The sequence below is a fragment of the Pinus tabuliformis genome, chromosome 2_2, assembly GCF_031772625.1.
Source record: "Pinus tabuliformis cultivar Carrire ecotype Pingquan chromosome 2_2, CPIR1, whole genome shotgun sequence".
In the NCBI taxonomy this organism is placed as follows: Eukaryota; Viridiplantae; Streptophyta; class Pinopsida; order Pinales; family Pinaceae; genus Pinus; species Pinus tabuliformis.
In genome coordinates this window covers 931,946,305-931,965,737 of record NC_142300.1, presented here as the reverse complement: position 1 = coordinate 931,965,737, position 19,433 = coordinate 931,946,305, and positions in this window count along the sequence as shown.

Here is a 19,433-nt window from a genome sequence, read left to right as displayed (position 1 = left end):
TTTGGTTGCAGAACCAGGAAGTCTGCAGGGTATTCCGAAGAGTCAATAGAGACCAAGACATCCTCCACAATTCCTTCGGGAGTCACGGTGGAGCGATCTGCTAATTGCAGTACTGTCGAGGTCTTCCTCAAGGAACCCTGAAGATTAAGCTTAAGCATGGTATCCCTAGTCATCACATTAATGGCAGCCCCCAGATCAATCAAGGTGTGAGGTATAATGGTGCCATTGATGTGAACGTCTACTACAGGACTTCCAGGATCTAGGTACTTTGGGCAGATGACTTGTCCTAACATAAGGTCAGACAGTTGTCCTATGACATTGATATTTGAAGCATCTTTCTTCCGTCTGCCTGGGTGTTTGAAACACTTCTCCTTAACCAGTTTGTTGTATATTGGCACATCCTTGATGGCTTGGAGAAGTGGTATTTTTACACACAACTGCTTGAGCTCGCCCAGAAGCTCATCCTCCTCTGGGTTGGGTTGTGTGGTGGCTGTTAGTCTCTCAGGAAAGGGTGGAATAACCTTCGGTTCACTTTCCTGTTTATCTTCCTCATCCTCTGGGGAAGGAGGTTGGCGATCTGGTAGAGTCTTTCCAGATCGAAGATTGATCTCCTGGATCTCCACAGCATAGGTAGGGCATGAGGTTTCCCCAGTGTATACCTGCTAGGCTTGTCTATTATTGGGGTTCGGGTTCGGTTGAGCAGGCATTTGAGGTTGCCTTGGAGGAGCAGGAGGTAAAGGCTGAGGTTGAACTGGTGGTGGAGGCAAAATGGCAGGAGGAGTGTTGTATTGGGGCCTCCACCCCGGCTGAGGTGCATTCCATTGAGGCTGTGGCTGGGCATGTGAGTGATATGAATGAGAAGTAGGTTGAGTGGGGTACTGAGGTGGATAAGGCCATGGAGGAGGCATGGACCATGAAGGATGAGCAGGGGGACCCCCAGAAGGCATAGGAGTCGATTGGTTGGGGCTGTAATAGGCTTGAGATGCCCCTTGTATCCCCTGCTGATAAGGTCTAGATCCATGTGGCCTCCTTTGGTTGAGGTAATAGAGAGGCTCTGTGGGAGCTTCTGTCCCTTGGTACATGGCTTTAAACCCAGGTAAGGTTGGACACTGATTTGTGGGATGGTCCTCCTCACAAACAAAACACACTTCAACAGAATGCAATGGACATTCGTTCTTAGGGTGTCTCCTTGTGCACCTAGGGCAGAAGACCGCCAAGGCCCTCTCAGCTTCTTCTTTCTTTTGCTGAATCCTGAATGTGTCAAGCTGCATGGCAATGGTCTGTCTCACCTCACTCTTAAGATCTTCTAATTGATTTGCAAGCTCATGTTTGGAGAAAGGGACACTAGTTGAGAGGAGGTTTCCTCTACCACGTTTCTGAGCTGCCCTGGAGTGGTTTCTAAACACAGTCTTGATGTCCTCATAAGGCAGTTGGTAAATGTCCCCCCCAGCTAACATGTGAAGGGTATCTAAGAGGTCTTCAGGGACTCCTCGGAGTAGGACTAACTTGAGGGATTCAGGGTCAAGTGTACACCTAGCCCGCTTATAGCTTAGTTGGAACCTCTCCTCATAATCCTTTAAGGACTCATCATTTCCCATGGTCATCCGAAAGATTTCCCCCTTTGTTTCCTTGGACCTACAGTAATCCCGGTACTTGGTATTGAAATCTTGCTGCATCTGAGCCCAAGTGGTGATACTATTCCCAGGTAAGCCCATGAACCAGAGTAATGCTGCATCCTTAAGAGTGGAAGGGAATAGTTTTAGCTTTTTCTCATCTTCAGTATAGTCATAGGTTCTACAAAGGACAGCAAACTCAAACAGGAAGGTATCCGGATCTTCAGTGGTCAGCCCATGGAAGTGAGGTAAGGCGGAGGGGCTAATGTTCTTCATTTTCATCTCTCCATTGGTCTCTCGGATGGGGAAGGCACCTTCTATTCTCTCATCTTCTCTTCTATTATCAGCCATAGCTTCAAATGGAGTGGTCTCTAACTCTTCTTCTACTATAGGATCTTTGGATATGTCAGGATGTTCACCTATAGGTTCTTTTGGGTCACTGTCACCAGAGAAGAGAGAAGGGTGACTTAGTGATGTGGTGGGGGTGTTTGGTAGGAATTCGCCTGATCTATCTCGGTTCCTACGAGGCATGAAATGGAAAAGACTTTCTTTTTATTTTGATTACTTTTGCTTGCTTTTCTTTTGGTACCTGCAAAACTGAGACAAATTGATCTACAACTAACTATGAAAGATGCATAATTAAACTGAAAGCAGGAAAGAACTAATCTACTTTGCTCAAATGAAATTGCAAAAATGGAAATGCTAGTCTACTCTTGCAGAAAGGAAATGTTAATCTATGTAAGCAGGAAATGCTAATCTACGAAAGCAGGAAATGCTAATCTATGAAAGCAGGAAATGTCTATGCTACTTTTGCAGAATGGAAATGAAATAAACTACTTAGCAGAAGGTAAGAGTAAGAAAGTAGAAGAAAAGCAACAATTACTAATACTCTGACGCTTCCCCGGCAACGGCGCCAAAAAGATGGTGGGCTCCAGTATTGTAGCAATAATGCTACAACTCCTGGAGCTCCCTATCTCTAATTTTATCAACCCGGTAGTTCGTACAAACTTGGAAGCGACGGTGCTGTATGCACAAGTACTAGCTCTTGTCGCAGCTGTCACTTGGTCAGCTGGCACAAGTCCGCTAGGGCTCAAGCCAACTTCTATAGGCTCACAGAAGAAGCTTTATGAATGATGGACGAAAGCTAACTCAAAGGAGACTAGTCTATTTGCAAAAAGAAACTGAAAGCCAACGAAGCATGAAAACCCTAGTAAACCCTAATTTGACTAACTAGACCCTAACTATGCAAAACTGTGAATCAAACAACTACCAATAATGCCATTACTTGCAGTGAACTGAAATACATGCATCTAAGCTACTTGCATCTGAAAAGACATGTTTTTGTATTTTTTCATTAAGTGGTTGGATTTGTTGTGATGATGCTTTTGATTAGGGTTTGGTTGTGCAGGAGCGGTCGGAATGGAAGGAAAGCATGGGCAAGGTCAGGATGGCTAGGGGAGGTCCCAGAGGGTCTCTAGCATTGATCCCCAGAAGTCTACCACGTTCGGATGCTCAGCAACCGAGTTTGCAGACTTCTACAGGATGTCTGCAGGGGATCCTACAGGAAACTCAGAGGTTTCTACAGGAAGTCTGTGCAATTCTACAGGATGTTTGGCCGTGGAGGTTTTGGGAGATGGTGCAGTGTTGGAGTGGTGTGGGAGGATAGGTGAGATGGATATGGAGCTGGTGATGGCTCAGGAGCAGAAAAATCAGATGGAGGAAGAGTGCATGCAGTGGTTTGATGGTTGGAAGGATGGGATCAACGAAAGTGTAAGTAAATGGAGCTAAGTGATCAATGGATGAGTTGGAGGGTAAATGAGCTGGACAGAGGCCGAATGGGTGACTTGAGGAGAGATCAAGAAGAAGAAGAAGAAAGTGGAATGATATGGAGCAGCGTAAATGAAACAAATGACTCATGCACCAAAAACGAGAATTCACTAACCTATGATAAATGTGCCATGAAACCTATGAACAACAATGGAAAACCAAGAAATGAAACTCGTGCATGGAAGTGAAATGTAGAAGTATGGTTCAATGTCAAAAGTGCATGGATGGATCTTCAACGAAAATGTCTATGTTGCAGCTTGCATGGAAGTGAGAAGAACTGCGTTTCTTTTTGGTGGTTGGTTATGGACTGCACCCCAATCCCTAACAGAGATGGCAGTGAGCCTTTACAACCTTTTTCTGGAGCTCCAATAGATTATATCTATCCTCTTCTAACCTAAGCAACTGGAAACAAATTCACCATAAACTAATCCTATCTAAGCTCATGAAAAAGACTAAATTAACAAACTGTAAATTCGAATTGCATGGTAAAGTAAAAAAACTCAAAGTGCTGGAACGAAATGCAACAACATTACAACACCGAGGAGATCTATTGCTCTCAGGTTGGGCCCTAACCTGAGAGCTATATCTCCCTTAGAAAACTCAGAATGAGATCAAAATCTGCCTTCTTTATTCATAATCTGATATCATGCCAAAACTGGCTTACAAAAGGAACAAACACCGAGCTGTAGCTCGTACTTCCAAATTACAAGAGCAATAAAAAAGTTCAAAAAGCTCCTATCCAAGGCTACGGCCTCAGTATTTATGCAAAATGATCATCCAACAGGTGTCCTTGATTTGAGGAGCTCGGCTGTCCAACTGAAGTTTAAACTGCTGATCCTGTAGGACAGTCATAACTGCTGTTCCTGTAGAACAGTTATAACTGCTGTTCCTGTAGAACAGTTGGCTGCCTCTAAGCTCGGTGGGGAGATGGATTGGAGCTCGGAGCTATGGTGGGAATCACGAGGAGGGTCCCCAAGACTGTGGACATCCTCTCCTAAAAACCAGCAGTGCCACCTCACTGTCTCCTTGTCTCCTTTCACGTGGTCTTTTCTTCCTTTTAATGCCAAAACCTGAAATCATCATGTATTAGTCACGTAGATAAAATGTCTACCCTTCTTCCTACAAACAACACGAATAAACTAAGAAATGCATGCATAAGCAATAAAAGATGAATGGTTTGAGCAAAGCAAGTAGGCCAAATGAGCCCAAATTATACCAAAAATTGGGGCTCATCACCCCATATGACCGCATTTTTCAAAACTCGAGGGTTAATGGATAGTTTAACTATATGACCATTTTGTTGTCGAGTAGGATTATAGTCCATGTTTGCACGCCGGTTCCGGGTTTGGAGCGCTCAATCCAGGTTTGGGCCGAATTGGAGGATGGTTAGTTATGGAAATTGGGAAAAACTTGTAAGAGACATAACTTTCTTAGTTTTTGGCCAACTGATGTGTAGAAAGAACCTAGATGGGCTTTTTTTATTGTTCTGGATCCATTGGAGATATTTATTTTACATTCTGAGCATTGTAAAACTATGTAAACACAAATTTGAGAACTTAATGAAAGGTGCCCTACATTGGAAGTTGGACCAGGAGGTGTAGTCCAGGAGAGGGGTGAACTCTTTTATCATGTTTGCTATTATGTGTTTATGATATGGTATTTTCTCTCTGTTTTGGCTATTAACTAATTTAAAAATCATTTGTTTGTGTGTTTAGTAACTTGATCCATTACATAAAATACATAAAATTTCACTTGCAATTTGTATATCACCTTCAAGTTTCATAAACATATCATTTTGGTATGAGAGCATCAGGTTATTGTGAAGGTTTGATTTTGTTTGCAAGTGTTTTTCTAATTCTTAAAAGGTTGAATCTTAAAACAGGAGAAGGAGAAATTTTGGAGCCAAGATCTCAAATTGTTTCAAGGAGAACAAATACACCTCAATCTTCAATAGTCATGGCACATTAAGAAGGTCCTCAAGGGATGTCTGAAGATGAAAGAACTTTCAGGAAAAATTTCTTTGAGATGTCTGAAATGGTTAAGGTTGTTTATAAAGAGAGGAATTCAAGGTTGTATGGAGAGAGCTGAAAACCTCGAAAATGAGATGGAGGAAAAGGAGACAAGCATTCAAAATGGAATGGAGGGAATGGTGACAAACCACGACCTTCACCTCCATCCTCATCCTCATATTCATCCTCATATTCTACTTCTTCTACCCTTTCACAAACACCTCCAAATTCTCCAAAGGGACATGGTAAAACTCCTTTTCTTAAGCTTGATATAAAGTTTGAATTTCCTATGTACAATGGGGAGGTAAATGCTGAGAAATTGGATAATTGGGCTCATCAGATTGAAGTGTATTGTAGGATACAAAGAATCAAGGATGTTGAGACCAAAATTCAACTTGCTCCTCTTGGATTGGAAGGTGCGGCACTTATTTGGTGGGAAGCCAAAACTCAAAAGGACATGAAGGAACATGGTAAGATTTTATCCTCTTGGAATGATTTTTTTGTTGCAATAAGAAGGTAGTTTTATCCATTAGCATACATGCAAAAAGCTATGATGGACTGGAAAAACTTTAGGCAAGATAAAGGTCAAAATGTTCAAAGCTATACTCAATAATTTAGAAAAATATCTTTGATTTTGGGTATAGATTTATCCTCTCAATACACTCTACTCAAATATATTATAGGATTACATAGGTATTTGATACACACAATTCTCATGTTTAACCTGTTGGAAATACTTAGAGGGGGGGTGAAGCAATATTTCTTTTCAATTGTTAACCAGTTAAATTCTACACAATTAAAATCAGGGAAATGAATAATTATATTAATAAAAAAGGACAAATGATCCTTTTACAAATGAAGATGTACAATGATTTCCAAGCACCAACTTGGACTTAATGAGCTCCGACCTCTAGGGCTTCGACCCTATCTTCACCAAGGCTCCAACCTTGAGTTTAGGGGCACCTACCCCAAGGACACCAATCCTTCTTTGTGAAGGTTTCTTCAAATATGCTTCTTAAGGTTGGTAATAGTTTTCACTACCACACCAATTATGTTATGATCCATGCACTCAATGAAAAATATTGTAGCTCTCCATAGCCCACTCTAATTGTTCTGTTCAAAAGATAATCCACAATGGTAGATAGCTCACTCTCACTACTCTGTCCAAAAGATAGCCCACAATGCTAGATAGCCCAATCTCATGTCTCTGTCCAAAAGAGAGTCCACAATATGAAATCCAAACAGTATGAGGACCTAAACCTTCAATATAGTGTGAGGGCTAGTGTGTCATAGTTTGATAGGCGCAAAGTCCACATCCGCAGTTGATTGGTGCCCTAATCTGTAGTCATTTTTTACTCCTCCGTAGTTGGTATGAAACAGATTATAACACAATCCAACAACCAAGGTTTAGCACATGTTTCCTTACCGCAGATGTATATGAAGGTGCATAGGAAGGGTCTGAGGTGCACAAAAAAGTCACCGTAGAGTCTAGCAGTTCGAATGTGCACAAAAAAGTTACTGCAGTGAAGATTGTCTTGCTATCATTTAGCCCGTAAATGTTTGCTACAACTCAGTCCTAAACCACACTCCTATTTCTATAAAGTATTTAACTAGAAGTTCGCAATCTCTATTGTGGGTAAGCTTCATCCTATACTATTCTTTTCTCCCCGTATTGCCCTTAACCTTGGTACAAGTTCACAAGATGTGAACTTTTTCGTCCTTGTTCTTTTCCACAGTTCGAAAATGTTGGAGATAATCAGAATGTCGAGTTTCTTGTGCATATATATACCCTTCTTTAGGTGTAGAAACAAATGGATGTGTCCCTAAATGAGCCAGACATGTATTGACATGTTTAGGTCAGTTTACTAACCGGGATTATATCCTTATATTTAAAAAATTCATATCTCTTAAAATATTTTGAGTTTCAGGGCATGTGATAGCTCATTAGAAAGATAAAAATATGCTATAAAAGATGGTGTATGTCTCATGATGATATTCTTCCTCTAAGATGGAGAAAAATATTATTTAATGTGACTGATCATCATTAATGCATAAATGGAGGCAGGGCATAGTCTTTGAGTGTTGGGATTCTTCATCGTTTGGTTTCTTCATTGATTGCCACCATGTCCCTACCTTCTTCAATATATTGACATCAGTGACAACTAGATTAACAATCTCCCCATTTTTCATTGGATGGCAATATTTTTCTTCTCTCCTCCTTTGAAATCAACAGCAAAGGAGTGCACAAGGACTCCCCCTGTCGAACTGCTCCCCCTGTCATGAGACATCTTAAGAATCAACTTAGTGTGATGCTAAAGAAATAACCCCCATGTTTTGGTGAAGCTGTTCAAATTCTTCTCGAGGAAGGGATTTCGGTAAAATGTTTGCAATCTGCTCCTTTGTATTGATATATTCCAACTTGATGTTTTGTTTAGCCACTTGTTCACGGAGAAAATGATATTTGATTGGTATATGTTTGGTCTTTGAGTGCATCACTGGATTTTTATTGAGACTGATAGCACTTGTTTTGTCACAATAGATGGTGATTGGTTGTGTGGTATCTATGTTGACATCCTTTGGAGCTTCCTTCATCCATAATATTTGAGTACAATAATCTGCAGTAGTTATATACTCGGCTTCATCTATAGATAGTGATATGGATGATTATTTTTTGCTGAGCCAAGATACTAGACAATCTATGAGGAAGAATGCATTTCCACTAGTACTTTTTCAATTATCAACACTTCCAGCCCAATCAGCATCGGTATATGCAGTCACAGTCAAAGTTGAGCGCTCAGGGTGCCAAAGACCAAAATCAAGATTTCCTTTCAAGTACCTGAGAATTATTTTTACAGCCAACAAATGGGATTTCTTAGGAGCTGATTGAAATCTTCGCACCATTCCTACTGCTTACATAATTTCGGGTCTTGTAGCAGTTAAGTATAGGAGAGCTCCAATTATTGACCTGTAAAGAGTTGCATCTACCGATGGGGATTCATCATCTTTGCTCAATTTACAGTCTGTGGTCATTGGTGTGTTCATAGGTGCATGGTCTTTCATCCCATATATTTTAAGCATGTCTTTAAGATATTTTGCGTGAGATATGAACATGCATGTTGTGGTTTGAGATACTTGTAGTCCAAGGAAGTAATATAACTCACGAATCATCTGCATTTTGAACTCTTTTGACATATTTTGAGCAAACTCAAGGCTTATCTCATCATTATTGCTAGTAAACATTATATCATCAACATAGATAAGAGTAACTAGCCTCATTCATATTCATGTAGAGATTACTTCCTGCCACCCCCCTTTTGAATCCTTGTTGTCTTAGATAGTGATCCAATCTTGTGTACCAAGCGCTAGGAGCCTGTTTCAACCCATATAATGTCTTTTTCAACTTACAAACAAAGTCTTTTCCTTCTGCTAGATCAAACCCTTCTCGTTGCTCCATGTAGACTTCTTCCTTGAGTTCCCCATTCATAAATGTTGATTTTACGTCCATTTGATAGACTTTGAGTCATTTCAAGAAAGAAAATGCCAAGAAAATACTTATATCTTCCATACAAGCTACCGATGCAAAGGTTTCTTCAAAGTCGATTCCTTCAATCTGTGAATAACCTTTACAAACAAGCTGCCTTATTTATGATGATTTGTCATTATTCATTCATTTTGTTTTTGAACACCCACTAGGTTCCAATTATATTTTTATCCTTTGGATGAGGTACCAGCTCCCATGTATCATCCTTCTTAATTTGAAACATTTCTTCTTCCATGGCTTCCACCCAATGAGGATCCTTACTTGCTTGAGTAAAAGTTTTTAGTTCTATCATAGATAGGAGAGCAACATCATTTTTCCTTGGTGTACTTGTCACCCTTCTTCGAGTTTGTATCCCCTCATCTACATTGCTAATAATTTGCTCTTCCAGGTGATGTTTTTGGAGGAATTTCACTTTTGAACGAGTTTGAGATGGTTATTTTTCCTTTTTTTTTCTTGATCTTTTTCCTCTTTTTCAGGTTCTTCTTCACTTTCTTCAATGAGGGAGTCAACTTCAAGATCTTCAATTTCCTTTTGTGGAAGGGCTTCATCAATCTTCACATCAATGCTTTCCACTATTTTTCGTAGTCGATTATTATAGCACTTGTAACCTTTTATCCTAGTAAAATATCCAAGGAATATTCCTTCATCAAGCTCAGAATCAAATTTTCCTAGTGAGTCATCGTTGATCTTTACAAATCATTTGCTTCCAAAAATCCTGAAGTATCTTACTGATGCAGGTCTTCCTTTCCATAATTCACAAGGAGTTTTCTCATTATTTGGTCTTAGTTGAGTTCGATTCAAGGTATAAACTGTTGTCCCAACTGCTTCCCTCCAAAATTTTGGCTACAAGTCAGCTGCTAGTAACATTGTTCTTTCCATTTCTTGAACAGTTCGTTTTCTTCTTTCGACTACCCCATTTTGCTTGGGTGTTCTAGTAGTAGAGAGTTCTCTTTTGATTCCATGTACTTTACAAAATTCTTCAAATTCTTTTGATGTGAATTCTCCCCCTCTATCCATTCTAAGACATTTAATCTTGGAATCCTTTACATTTTCTACAATAGCTTTAAGATTCTTGAAACACTCAAATTCTTCGGATTTATATTTTATGAAATATACCTACATCATTATAGTATAGTCATCGACAAATAAAGCAAAGTACCTTTCTCCTTGGAGTGCTAGAGTTCTAGTTGGCCCACATAAATCTGCATGAATGGTCTCAAGAGGTTTTGATGTTGAGAACTCCTTAGTCTTGTGGCTAGTTCTAGTTTTCTTGACATGTTGACATGGGCCATCTACAGCTTGATCTGGTTTGAAAATTTTTGGAATTTCCCTTACTGCATTAATTATTCTAATATTGATCAAGTTATCAAAACTTGTATGCCCCAGTCGCTTGTGCCACAACCAAATTTCATCTGTTTGACTTAGATAACATTTATCTTCTTGAATTTTGTTCAGAATGTAGACGTTATATGATGTTTAAACCCCTTTCGCCACAAGTTCTCCTCAGGAGGAGTTCCTTATTTCACAATCTTTAGTGGTAAAGACAACATTATGTCCTTGTTACATATCCATTTGGGCACATCACTCCCAACATTCAGATCAGTACTATTAGGGCTCATCAAACCCTAATCCAGTTGCTACATGCCCTAGACAAGTCGTCACTTTGAATGCTTCCTTCTCTGAAAGTTTCCTGCCTTGAAGACCTCCGTAAATGCCTCCTTAAGGGACCAGCGCAACCTTGGTGAGGGGTAAATGCGCTTCAGTGAAGGTAGGCCCATGTAAGGGTGCATTTTAGTGCACTTAGGCCCACTTTGACCTGTGCTGGGCGAGATTGAGCGAATTCTTCATAAGGTTTTGGGAATATTATTATCTTCTGGAGCATTCTAGAAGATTCCCACATTATCATCTCCTATGAGCTCGAAATTGGATAGGGAATGAGTTAAGTAACCTCCTATCCTCTCATCCCTTCCTCCATGGAAACTAACCCTATGTTTGGAAGGCCATTCAATACCCTCATTTATGACCAAACCACCTCCATTTTCCTATAATTGAGCACTCATCTAAGTGATCAGGGGCTGGACTTTGAGAATTTGTAAGGAGATATTGTTGGTTTGAGGTTTGAGATTGTAAGCAAGTATTGTTATGATGTCGGAGTGTTGTGCTTTTGATGTGATGTTGGATGGAACTCAAGCTGGAGGAGTGACATTGGATCAGACTTCATGGTTGTAACTCTTCCTTCTACTTAATAAAGTTGTTTACACCTTTTCCCATATTCTTATCTTTATGTATGATGATTATATGTGTAAATTCTTTCGATTCCATTTGCTTATAGTACATAGATCTCTTGCTTTGATTGTTTTTCGTCCTCTGTTTATGATTGCAGGTACTTGTCGAGCGGATTTAGTTCGAGAAGGAGAAACAGGAGACATACAAAGGAGACAAAGGGAAATCGAAAGATAACAAGTAGGTCCCTTGTCTTATTTATCTTCTATATAAAATGGTTGAACACTTTAATTCTGTTGTTCTAGGTGTAGCTACCCACCTAGGGAAATTGTATTTATCCGTAGATGAAAAATTCCACATAACAAATTGGCGACTCCCCTGGGGAACGATCATTGTTCCGAGTAGTTTACCTTCATCCCAGTACACCCTAGTAGACTTTAATTGCTTCCATTGATCTTGCTTCAGCCTTTTTTAAGTGTTTTTTGGTTAAAAAAATGTGCTTGAAAGCCCCTAGAATGGCCTCTCTAGCACCAGCGCAGGCTTGGTCAAGACATAGAGCACTGTAGAGCACCCTTGGCTTGAGGACAGTGCACTGAAGTGCACTGTCTCCCATTCAGGGCTGCGCTGATCCTCCTTAGGTCAAAAATCCCACCTTTGACTTGATTTTTCCCAAATTTCCTTCTGTTTATGTATGCTGAAAGATCAATGATTGTTGTACTTCTGAAATTAATTTGTGTTTCCTTGGCTAGCCCTACTTTGGCCTTGATTGTTTAGTGTTTCTTAAATGATTTATTAATCACTATCAGTTCATTGTCAAAGTTAGTTTATAATCGATTAATCTTTGCTCAAAAGAAAGTGTCGTAAAAGTCTTCATTTCTTTTGAAAAGGAACTGTCGTAAAGTCTTCGTTCTTGCAAAAAGATTAATTAATTGTATGTGCATTAGTTTCCTTTTGTTCATTTCAACATTAAGGGAATTGAAAAGAAAAACTTGCATTGTGCATTGAAAAAGTTTGTGTGTGCTCATATGAATAGTTCAGGGAAATTGCATTAGATGTGCTCTTTGTTCTTTGATTAAAAGAATCTTATTGCTCTATCCATACTAGCTAAGGTTTTCATTGTTCAAATTGAATGGAAAGAATGCTTATCATATTAGTCGCATTCTAGGAATTTCAAAGACATCACGTGGTGAACCTTGAAAGGAAAATTCTTAATCAAGATAAACTTAAAATTAATCTCAATTAACCTAATGGAGCATTGTCACCTAATGCAAAACATTTAGAGGTTCTAGGCTAGAGACGTGTTTTGGCATCGTAAAACATAGCAGTTGTCGCTAACTTGTCTGCGATACATTTCGAGTGTGATACCTCATTCCACGTACGTGAGTATATCGTAGCTCGTCCACGTACCTTCGGGTATATAGGGTGGTGTTACAGTATGTAAAGTATAAAGGAATGCTCTCACTGTGCGGTTTCGCATTAGACAACGCTAATACGGATTGGGCCTCCACATACTTTCGGGTATATATGGGAGGACAACATTAGGTTGCTATCCATCCTTAGGTAACCGAGTCGTCCGCCTTGTACACTGTGATACACCGAACATAGCATTCGGGGAGATTGTCTGCCCGTACTTCTCAGTTCGCTGGGAGGTATTCTGCAGTTCACAGTTGCTTGGTAAACCTTTTTCCTAGCTTACCCCTTTTTGTTTATTTCCTTTTTGTAATAAAATCAATCAGAAATCATGGAGGAACATCAACCCTTACCCCATCATTTTTGAAGTACAGTGAGTAAACCGCCTTTACCGCCCAAAGCTACACCTATCCGGTCAAAGCGGTCTCGTCTGACTGAATCCATTGCTTCATAAACTTCTTGTTCTTCATTTGAATTACCAAAAACACCTATAACAGTAAGTACTGTGACCCCAGTTACTCCTACAGTTATTGGTACATCTATTACTGAAGTGGAATCTCCACAATTACCTGAGGACACTAGAACTGAATCTAGTGAAACGATAACCCAAGTTGTTCAACAAGAAGTTGATTCTCAACCCAAAGTTGTTCAACAAGAAATTACTTCTGAGCCTGAATCTGTTCAACCAGAAGTTGATCCTGAACCTATCACCATTCAATCAGAAGTTACTTCTGAACCAAAAATTGTTCAAGAAGCCCAACCTGAACCTATTGTTCTTTTACCAGAACACTTGGATCTTGAAGTTGAATAATCAGAAGTTGTTACCATACCAAAAGAAGATCAACCGATGCATTCTCAGACATCTGTAACTGTCGAGACTTCCCCTTTACCTCAGGAACAAATACCAAAAATCTATTACGGACCTGGTGGTGAAATCCTTCCACCTGGTTTGATTTCAATAGAAGAGGAACTTGAGGTAGAATCACCTAGAACTCCATTCCATTTTGGAACTGTACTTTACCTTTATCCTCATACTCCTCATTTTACTGTTCCTTTTGATCTTGATTACTTTCAGACACCTGTTGATTCGTTGGGAAATTTATTTGTACATTTGACTATGGCAAAGTCATCATTCGAGATTGTACCATCTATTACAGCTATCGCATAATATTTTGTCGCAACCTCTTTGATGTTTACTACGACACCTGAGTCACATTTGTATGGTGTTCCGTCCATCCCATCGAGTTACCAATCTTTACGTGGAACCCACTTAGGTGTTGCTTCTAGCCCTTGGTATTCACCAATGTCCTCTACGAGAATTTTATCTGGTTCCTCATTAACAGATACCGAACAGCTGGACCCATCAAGTCAATATCAAGTTGGTTCATTTGGTTATCGTCCTATTTATCTGCTTTACACAATACTACCCCCATACGGAGAACAATATGCATAGTCTCCTTATCCTCCATTTTCTAGGGGCAACCATATGTCGGTATGTCGTCGTCTTTAGGTCAGCCTGGAATGACTGTGTGTTAATGGCAGCCAACAATGCCCATTCAACCTAGGCATGTGTATCCATCACAACCTATGCAATATGTCTCATCCATATCTACTACGCTTTTTGTTACAGCGTTACCGTAGTCACAAGCTCATATTGTTGTATCTCAACCTGTGCAAGTTGGTCCTTCAAACTCAAACCCCCAAGTTTCAGGTTTACAGATTCAACCTTCTCAGACAGTTTTACAACAACCACTTGTGCCTAGAGTCCAACAACCTCAGGCTAGTTTACCTTTTACTGGAATGACTCAGACTTACACTGGTTTAGTGTATTCACAACCTGGTCAAGCTTACATTGGTGGGAAACAACCGTTAAATCAACAACTATTGTATCAAAAACAACAACAGTTGCTTCAATAGCCTTGGCAGCCCCAATATCAACAACAACAATTCTAGCAATACCAACCTCATCCTGGACTTGGTCAACAAGCCTATGCTGGGTTTGGTCAACAACAAGTTTACCTAGGTCCTGGTCAACAAGCCTATGCTGGGTTTGGACAACAAAAAATGTATCCTGGTGCTCAAAAACCACCTTATACCATATTTTCTCAACAAACTTAACCCTATTAAGGTTACCAGCTGCAGATGCCTTATGCTAGTATGCAAAGGCCTATTGCCCAGGCAATCCCATCTTACCCTGGATATGCTCAACCTGACCTCAATAGACAATTGCCTTTTATTGCAACACTTGAATTACCAGATCTAAATCGGCTCACCAATGACCCAATTCTTTATGCACCTTGGTGGTTGATGATTCCTCATAAATTACCTTCCGATATTCTGAAATTCAATGGAAACCCTGGAGAAGACCCGTCCAACCATGTCATGACTTTTCATTTATGGTGTTCATCAAACTCCTTGAATGATGATTCAGTTAGACTACGTATTTTCCAGAGAACGCTTATTGGTCTAGCTGCGAAGTGGTACATTGAGTTACCACGAGCTTCTTTTGATAACTTTACAACCTTAGCTACCACATTTTTAACCCACTTCCAATTACCCATACGATATGAAATTGGAATGGAACTATTAACCAACTTTAAACAGACTACTGCTACTCATATCTTTGATCATATTCATGAGTGGCGTCATCGTCATCGAATGGTTAAAACTTATGTTCCTGATCAGCTTTTAGCTGAGTGGTTTATAAAATCCTTGTTGCCATCTATCACCGAGGATGTGGTGAAAGGTGGAGTTGTCACTGAAGAGCAAGTAATTGCTTGTGCCCAATATTTGGACTTGATTTATACACAGTCTGGCACACTCTATGACAAGATCCCGAATGCACCCAGACCAGCTTTCATTGTTCCTCCACCACCATCGAGTAAGGACTCTCATGCCAGTGATGGTGTGATTGGTTCTTCGAGCACACAAATGACAGGTAGACCATCTGGTCAAACACTTGCCATTTCCAATCAAACTTCAAATGCATCTGATAACACTCTTGCTTCCAAAATCAATGCTATGTCATCTAACAAAGGAAAGAATGAAAAGCAACCAGGAAGCAAGAAGAAGAGGAAAAACAAGAAGAAACAAAATAATTCCCCTCAAGAGAAATCATCTGATTCCTCTCCTTCTTCTAGGAAAACGCGTTACCCATGTTTAATCTGAAACGATGAGCACTTTACGTGAGATTGTGCTCACCGCTCTGAAGTCTCAAAGCTTCTAAAGACTTCTAGTACATCCGCAGTTTTGACTGATCCTTTTCCAAACCCGGAGACACATATGGTTGCTACAAACCATGCTTCGACTTCCCAAGTTCTTATGCTATCCACATCTAAGCCTAAAATTGAAGTTTTGGTGTCAACATGAAGTAAATATTATGGAAATCAACCGTCGTCATCGAATAACCAGGCTGATTATTGGAAAATACTGAGGGGGTGGGGGGTGGGGGTGAATCAGTATTCCTTAGCAATTATCGCTTTAAAATCTTTTTAGAGCATCAGTTAATCTTCAATTAGCATTAATGTTTATGCAGTAACAACAATGAATAAAAGAACACAGGAGGCACAAAAATTTTAGGTGGAAAACCCCCTCCGGGTCAAAAACCACTGAACGCTTTTCTAATAATTCTTTAATCTTCAACTCCAATTGAAAAGAAAGCACCAACTTCCTATAATCTAGAAAAGCATTCTTCTCTAGCTCCCACTAGATGGATGCTCAACGCCCGAGATTCTTCAGTAGTCAATTGAACAGATGCCCCAACACCCAATGAGCTACAACTCACCCTAGCACCACCCTACCACCTTGAATTTTTCACAGGCTTGAACTTGTTGGTGACTTCACGCACCAGCCTAGCACCACCCTACCACCCTATCAAAGAATACAAGAAGAATGGACTCCCGTACCAGGGAAAATGGTCCACTTTACAATGATATAGAATGATGTAGAAGAAGAAGACACATTAGACCATAACCCCAACTATGAAAAAACCACCTAATGATGATCCTAGACCTCCCGACACTGCCTCTTCAACTCTTTGCAGATAGACACTTGTACAACTTTTACAAAGATTCTTTTACAATGACTTTGTACAATGATACTTTTACAATGTCTGTATGCAGCGTTGCCCACTTGAAGACTTCATGTGGTGAATTTCTTACTACTGTTCTGCACCTTGATTACTACTCTTGTTATGCTACCCTTTCTCATTCATCAGAAAATTAGATTATGCATTGAGTCTTCTCTTGATGAATATATAATACATGCGAAAATTCTTCAAGGAAATACCCATGACATGATAATAGCAAAACTTACCTCATCCTACAGAGCATATGTCAGTGCTAAACAAAAACAACAAATTAGAATACAAAGAACATAATGAAATTAAGACATGAACATTCATATACAAAAGATACTTACCTGTAGCTTACCTCTACTGCGTCATTTTTCTGCACCTTTCTCTTTGTTGCCCTAGAAAGTCTGGTCCTTTACACCCCTTGACAACACTTGATCTAGTTTTTCTTGCCTTCTAGGAGCACGATATTTAATCTGATGTATCTTTGCGATTTCAGATCCCCAACATGTGATCTTTGGTCCTATAGAAGCCCTCCGAGTCTTCTTTCCAATGCCACAGGTCTGACCTGATTTGGACTCTTCAAAACAATGTTATGCCCAATCTCTCACAATGACCTAATTATGAACTAGTTCAGTAAAGAGAACTTGTACGACGTGACACATGTCATTGTTTAATCCTTTAGCTCTGAAATTGATACACATAAAAATATAGTCCGTGAAATATCCACCAATTTTTACAGAATTCCAATCCTCTTCTCAGAGCGAGAGTTATGACGATTTTCCCAAGGTCACTTCTTCGAGATGAAATTCGGTAGCCTGCAAAAACCCTAACTCCCATGGATCATATCTCCGAAACTATAGTGAACCCAAATTCGGTAACGATGTTCATTAGGACTTTTAATCAAATGGGTTTTAATTTCAGAATCTACGACTTCGCGGAAATGAAGTTATAGCGAAAATTCCATGATCACTACATTTGGAGGATATATGAGATTTCTTTTTGTAGAGTTGAGAGAGGCTTCTATAGAGAATGTTGGAGGGATTTTAGGAGCTTAAAAAATTCTTAATTATTGACTATTCAATGACCAAAACCAATTATGAGTGTCATGCCACAACCCCATAGGGTTTTAGACCACTAACTGGGGTTACTAACTTCAAACATGAATATCTCTCAAACTGTGAAGCATTACTAGGTGTGCCATATATCAACGGAAACATCTCGATGAGTAGAATCTATATAGAAGATCCTTGAATCAAAATAGAGTAAGTTTTCAAGCCAAAATTCCCTTGCAAGATTAGGTTAGCCCATGGTGCTGCTTGGGTTGACATCAATGACAGCCTCAGATCATATTTAGATCAACAATCTCCCCCTTTGGCATTGATGGCAACACAAGTACTCCCCCTGTGATCAGGGCACCTCTTCCTACTGCCTTCTCTCCCCCTTTGACATCAATGGCAAAGGGTAACTCCCCCTGACACACAACCATCCTACAAACCTGTACACACTTCCACTCCCCCTTTATCTTCCGAATAAGGAAAATCTAATGAGAACTTGGGAGAATCCCAAGCTTCTAGTGAAGATATTCAAATGCTTCACGAGATAAAGGTTTAGTGAAGATATCAACGATTTGTTCTTTTGTACCAACATATTCAAGTTTGATATTCTTTTCAGCGACTTGTTCTCTAACAAAATGATATTTTATCAGAATGTGTTTTGTTTTTGAATGCATGACAAGATTCTTGGAGATGCTGATGGCACTGGTGTTATCACAGAAGATGGGAATAGGCTCACTGAATTGTACTTGAAGATCTTGCAAAGTTTGTTTCATCCAAAGGACTTGAGTACAAGCAGCTGTCATTGCAACATATTTTGCTTCCGTTGTAGATAACGAGATTGAGGTTTGCTTTTTGCTCAACCATGATACGAGACAACCACCTAGATAAAATGCTGCTCCACTAGTACTCTTACAATCATCAATGCTTCCTGCCCAATATGCATCTGTAAAGGCTTGAATAATGAGATTTTTTCCCTTGGGATACCACAAGCCATATTCTGTTGTGCCCTTTAGATATCGAAGAATTATTTTGACGGCAATAATATGTGATTCTTTTGGTGCTGCTTGGAATCTTGCTACTTGTCCAACTGCTTGCATAACATCTGGTCGGGAGGTTGTTACATATAGAAGACTACCAATCATAGATATATACAACCTTTGATCCACATCCTTAGATGAGTCGTCTATGCTCAATTTGCAACCTGTTACCATCAAAGTAAGGATGGGTTTGCAATATTCCATTTTGAATTTCTTGAGCATTTTCTTGATGTACTTGGCTTGACATATAAATATTCCATTCTCTTGCTAAGATATTTGAAGCCCTAAGAAGTATGTAAAATCACCAAGTAAAGACATCTCGAACTCACTTTGCATCTTTGTAGCAAAGTTCTTACTTAGTCGATCATCATTCCTACCAAATATTATATCATCCACATATACCTCAACGATTGTTAAATTATCCTTATCTATTTGTACATAAAGATTGCTATCAGCAATACCTTTCTTGAACCCTTATTGACATAGATATCCGTCAAGACAATCATACCATGCTCTGGGAGCCTGCTTGAGACCATATAGAGCCTTCTTTAACTTGCAAACATAGTCTTATTTTTCTGATAGTAGAAAACCTTTAGGTTGTTCAATGTAAACTTCTTCTTCTAATTCTCCATTCAAAAATGCT